Genomic DNA, 6,601 nt, shown 5'->3' with positions numbered 1-6,601 from the left:
AAGTACACTATTTGGCCATTCTCCAAATTAAGTGCGAGACGCACAACAGTCGGAAAACGTCCATGAATTGCAAAAGTAAATATCCTACAAAGCGCTTTATTGCAGTTCGACCGTATCGTTCAAGACCAATAACCGCCATGTTGCATCTTTTGGTGACTTACTTGCAAACATGTTTGATCGATTTCACCAAACTATAATATCAAACATTGGCATGAGATTTGAATGTGAATTAGACGAATATAGTACGATCCGTATGTTGTCAATTTCGATATTCACTACTCTAAGTTGTATGGTCGTCTGATGAGCTATGACGATAGAGTGGATATCCGTCATTTCCAGTTTGCGATTCCGAAAGAAAAGCAAGTGGAGTGTTTCGTGCATTTATTGTTAGACATACAAACCGAAGTGGGATTGTATTGGTTTTCATCACTTCGTTTAATACTGGATCTTTCTCTGCATCAGGAATTTCCGCAGAAATGATTTCATCAATTTGATCTGGTGGAACCACTATCCACCATCCAAAGAAGAACATCGTAACTGTTGTTTGAAAAGTCGTGCTGTGACAACGTGACGATCGCTTGCTGATTGACCCCGATCCATAATTCCACACGTACATATGTCATCGCATCCTGGGAGTACTCGTTCATGTGCCTTGGCGTTGATGGCAAAAAGAACACCGACCGATATTAGCGGGACCTCTTCGTGGCTTCGTAACAAATTTCAATCTGTAATTGATCACTTCGTTTGAAACACACATAAAGTTTTCACTGAATAATTTTCAAAAAATTTTTTTTTTAAATAGCCGGAATAAAAGAGCAAGCGACCGAAATTGAACGATTCAAATAATTTACAAATCAAAATATTGAAAAACAAAAGAAAAAAGAATTGAAAAAAGTCAATTTTTGGAAATTTCCAATTTTTCGACTTTTTCTCATGAAAAGTTTTTTTTTATTTCTGAACCTTTCCAGATCCACAGCGAACAACTTCTGAAAATTTCATGAAGATTGGCTTCGCCGTTCTCGAGCCTTAGCGTTACTAACAAACAAACATTCATTTTTACTTACATACATACATATGTATATATGTACATATGTATGTACAAAATAAAACGTTTGTATGGAAAAAAGAAAAGGACTGTTTTTAGGCGTTTTCCGGCAACTTTCGTAATTATACCCTGAACACGGTATATTAAGTTTGTCACGAAGTTTGTAACACCCAGAAGGAATCGTCGGACACCCTATAAAGTATATACATATATAAATGATCAGCATGTCGAGCTGAGTCGATTTAGCGATGTCCGTCTGTCTGTCTGTATATATACGAACTAGTCCCTCAGTTTTTAAGATATCGTTTTGAAATTTTGCAAACGTCATTCTCTCTTTAAGAAGCTCCTCATTTGTCGGAACGGCCGATATCGGACCACTATAACATATAGCTGCCATACAAACTGAACGATCGGAATCAAATGCTTGTATGGAAAACTTTCACATTTGACAAGATATATTCACGAAATTTGGTATATGTTATTTTCAAGAGCAACATTGTAATATCCGAAGAAATTGATCAGATCGGTTAACTATAGCGTATAGCTTCCACACAAACTGAACACATATGTAGTTACTAACAGAAATGCACCTGTGAAGGGTATTTAGCTTCGGTGCAACAACGGAAAACGGGTTTCATTTTTATATACATATGTATATTAGATACATAATATGTACATATGTTCCTCATAGACTCCGAAACAGCAGGACCGATTTCAATGAAATTTTAAAAGGATCTTCAGGATGGTCCAGAATGTGTTCCTGTAAAGTTTGCTTTTTGTTTAATGTTCTTAAATGAATTAGCGATGCGCATACCTACTTAGATTTTTAAATACTCGTACGCTGACGCTTCCTTCTCCTTTGCAGCGCGCAAACAATATTTCAAAATCTACACTTTTGCTTTCCACAAATAGAACGAAGCAGTTGAGCGATCGTAGGCAAAGACCTGACCCCTCCTGTCACATAATAGATTTTATTTAAAAAATTTTAAAGTTAATTAGGGTTTTCACAAGTCTTATAAAGTTATAAGTTATAACGATTCGAAAACATAGCATTGAGAATTGTAAATGTGTAAACTCATTTTTGTATGAAATCTGTTGGAATTTTTTTAAACAAGTGTAAAAGTTTATAATTTTACGATTTTACGATGCTTTACGACGTGTTGTGAGTACTCCATATATAAATAATATATATTTTTATTTTACGTAAATTAACTTGAGGTATCAGCATTTTTCCTTTTATTGAGGTTTTTTTGGCTGGCGGGTCCCAAACCAAGCGCACAACCCTATGTAGGGGATGTTTCGCCTTCTCACTTTAGCTCGCGTTCAAACGGATGTTCTTAGGCTACCCAGAGGATACTTGGTCAAAGACCGGAAGTCGTGAGCTGCTTGAGCCGCATGTAAAAGATTCATTTCTGGCCACTCCCAAGTTAATGGCGATCAGAAAACTTTCCTCACTTGCGTGAACTTCTACACATGACCCCATCATTCATCAAGACACCTGGCTGTCTCCGGATCGAAAAACCACCAACCAGATCGACCATGTTGTGATAGACGGAAGAAATGTCTCCAGTGTTTTAGATGTGCGTGCACTCCGAGGTCCTAACATTGACTCGGACCACTATCTTGTTGCAGCCAAGACTCGCACCCGCCTCTGTGCAGCAAAAAAGGCACGCCAACAAACACAAGGAAGGTTCGACGTGCAATCACAACAGATAGCCGATCGATTTTCTACTCGGCTTGCACTCCTGCTCTCTGAGAGCACTCGTCAACAACTCGGTATAAGGGAACGGTGGGACGGAATTTCAAACTCCTTACGTGCAGCTGCAACCGAAACCATTGGTTTTCGGAAAGTGCAAAAGAACAGCTGGTACGACGAGGAGTGCCGTGTTGCAGCGGAGAGAAAACATGCTGCCTACCTCGCAACGTTACGATCCACACGTGCGAGATGGGATAGATACCGAGAGTTGAAGAGGGAAGCGAGACGCATTTGCAGACAGAAAAAGAAAGGGGCCGAAATGCGTGAGTATGAAGAACTTGATAAGCTGGCCGACAGGGGTAATGCTCGAAAATTCTACGAAAAGATGCGGCGGCTAACTGAAGGTTTCAAGTCCAGAGCATACTCTTGTAGAACCCCCAAAGGTTATCTAGTGAAAAATGCCCAGAGCACACTTAAATTATGGAGGGCAAAATCAATTTATTTTATTCGAAATGGTCTCATTCTGCTTCAATACAGCTTTTTGCACGGTCCAAAAGCATGTCAAACGAGTGTTTTAGCTCGTTGGCCGGTATGGCCGCCAATATGCCGGGGCAAGCCTTTTGAATGGCCTCCACGTCGGCATAACGCTATCCTTTCATGGGTAAATACATTTTTCCGAAAAGGAAGAAGTCGCACGGTGCCATATCAGGAGAATACGGGGAGTGGTTAATGGTTAAAAAGTGATTTTTGGTCAAATAATCGTCCTTTGAATGTTGGATTCTGAGCAATTTTTGGTTGTCAGTTTGTGCGGAACAAACCGTACACACACCTTTCGTAAGCCCAAATGTTCGGTCAAAAATGCAATAAATCGATGTTTTGAAGATATTCAATTCCATTTCCATGAATTGGTTTCATCAATTGAAACGTTTCGGTAAAAGTTTTACAAATTTTAAAACAAAATTTAATGTTGGCACACACAAACATACTACTGACACTTAAAACGCAATAACTTCACTTCCAATCTATCAAATGTCATGAAACTCACTGGACAATTGATAAAGATAGCAGATTCTAACGCACCAGTCGACATATAGATGGCGCCACCAGGGGGCGCTAGATTCAAAAAGTCCTATTTACTTTGGAATGTTCCTTGTAGCACCCGTAGTTGAGAGTGTACACAAAAGACTATAGAGAGTCCATTTGGCGCCGTTCGCAGCAACTTGGACTAACGAATAGAATGACTTACAAGCATTTTACGTCGATATCTTAAATTAAAAGCGTACAAAATATAGCTAACTGAAGCCGCTGGACCTTCCCAAGTAACATCGCCTCGCTCTATGGGCTCTTGAAAAGTTTCATGCAGATCCGACGTTTTCGAGCCAAATTTTGTTCAGCAATAACGCCCATTCCTGGGACAATGGGTTTGTAAACAAGCAAAATTACCGCATTTGGGATTAAGAGCAACCTGAAAAGGTTCAGGAGATTTCATCCAGAAAAGAACAACGGTTTGGTGTAGTTTGTGAGCCGGTGGTGGAATCATTTAAAATTCAGACTTTAAAGGGTTTAAGTTGTTTTAATGATAGTGATAGATGTATTCTAATATGTAATATATATATATATATATATATACATATACGTATGTGCGTATATGTTTCTATTTAGCTACCAACATTTACGCGGGCTAAAGTTAAGTTCTTGTAGAAGCTTCTCCAGAGCAAACAGCAACAATGAAAAGGATAACGAAGCAGCAGGAACAAATGCAGAAGGTGGCCTGCATTTTTCGCTTTCAGACCGTGAGCGATCTGAAAGTTTTAAACATTGAAATAAATGCTCCATATATGCATGAATACAGTCAAAAATGTTCGTTTCATTAAAATTCTTATTCACTGTGTTCACAAATGGAAGTAATAAACAATCTAATCAGCAATACCGGAATTTTAAAAACCTTTAAAATAATTATAGGGCAAAAGGGCAAAGGCATTAAATATATTTTTTCACTGTTATGAATTATTAGTATTATCAATTTCATTACAACTGGTTCGGCTTCTATAAATTGTTTTTTAATAGATTTATCAATTGAAATTGTCTTCGATTTAATTGCAATTTAAATGAACTTATTTTAATTACAACAAACATCATTCATTTCAAACTGACAGCACTTTTCTAACCTTTCTTATTCCTAAACGCTATAAATTCAGTCCGTGGAAGAAGCGAAACTCTAAAAACTCCAGCTACAACAAAAGTAAAATATACTCAGAAAGAAATAAGGTTTTAGAATAAGTTGAGTTCTTCTCAGCAAGAAAAAGTTTAAAATAAAGAAAAATTGAAATTAAGGGTTTTAATTGTTATTATTTTAAAATTATAATTAGTAATTTCTCGTACATAATCACCCTTAGCATGGAAACTCTTTTTACCGACCCCACCCTGGTAGCGGTCCTATTTGGGGACATTTTAAACAAAAATGGAAATGAAAATCAGATTAGGAGTTGTAGATGTGGTCTCCTGGTAAGCGCTTATTTCCACAGCTTCGAACTAGTGTACCGAGTACCACAGGGTAAGCTCGAAATACATACGAAGATTATTCACACAGCCGGTAATCATTAACACATTACAGTCATAATGTCTAAGAATTGTATTTAAATTTCTTAAATTTCCTAATAGTTTATAGAAATAATCCAATTCTCTTCGTAGCTCAATATTTCTATCATGATCTGAACCTAAAACTATACAATTATTTGTAGTAATTAGTAAAGTTTTGACCAATGTACTTGAACAAAGTTTCAGTTCCATCTTCAACAGCTTTAGCAGTCAATTATATTTTTATTAATAAAGTTTGCCTTTGTCCAACCAGTTTGACTATAGGTGAGGAAAGAGTAGTGTCTGTCTTTCCTGCCGTTTATGTATAAGACAAATGTGTGTAACGATAACATACAAATGTATGTATGTATGATTAAAATCAAAGTTCTCAAAAGCATAAAAGTTTTTGAATGTACCACGTAAACTTAGCTATAGCGAAAAAGATAAATAGAAATGATGATTGAGAAATTAGATAACGCAAGGCTAGAAATGATTAAATACTTGGACAGATTTATGACCTTAATAGAGTTCTACAAGTTACATTTGCTACACCCATGACACCAAACAGAAGCAATGCCCAGGCTGATTTCATTAGTTTGCTGTTACTGACTACTTTATATTACTCTCTCTCTCTGCTAAGATAGGATATGCTATTAATGTATTATTATATTCTTAAATTCTTACTCAGTGTGTTTCCAAACTCAAAGTTGTAGCAAGTCAATTATTTTTTTTTTAAACATCTTAAATTTCATCATTTTTTCATTAGTTGATTCCACAATCTTAACCCTCTCATACCCGATTTAAAATCGGAGCAGTTAAAAATATTTAAGGACAGATTTGTGATAGTCGTGATGCAAGTATGAATTCATAATAATTTCAAAGTACAAAATTATTATAAACCACTATTCACCGTTTCCATTTTTTTTATTTTCTATTTATTCTTATACTTTTTTTTCATTCATATTGTTCAATTGTATCTACAATGAAGCGCTTACTTTAATGTTTTAGAACACTTTTTTGACGACACTGTTTTCGCGAAATGATATTGACAATTTCACAATTCGGAGAATATCTACTGAATGAAAGATACCCCACAGCTTACAACGGCTTACAATAGAAAAAAGTAGCTTACTAAATAAACGAGACTACATAATGCAAAAATCAGCGCGCCAAAAGACTGAAAAAGCGAGGCTTAAAAGCATATACATACATATGTACAATGTTGCCTTCGAGATGCGCGAGATATTTCAGATAAATACAATAAGAACTGAGATCCTCATTAC

The sequence above is a fragment of the Bactrocera neohumeralis genome, chromosome 2 (assembly GCF_024586455.1).
Source record: "Bactrocera neohumeralis isolate Rockhampton chromosome 2, APGP_CSIRO_Bneo_wtdbg2-racon-allhic-juicebox.fasta_v2, whole genome shotgun sequence".
NCBI classification, from domain to species: Eukaryota; Metazoa; Arthropoda; class Insecta; order Diptera; family Tephritidae; genus Bactrocera; species Bactrocera neohumeralis.
This window is presented reverse-complemented; position numbering follows the sequence as displayed.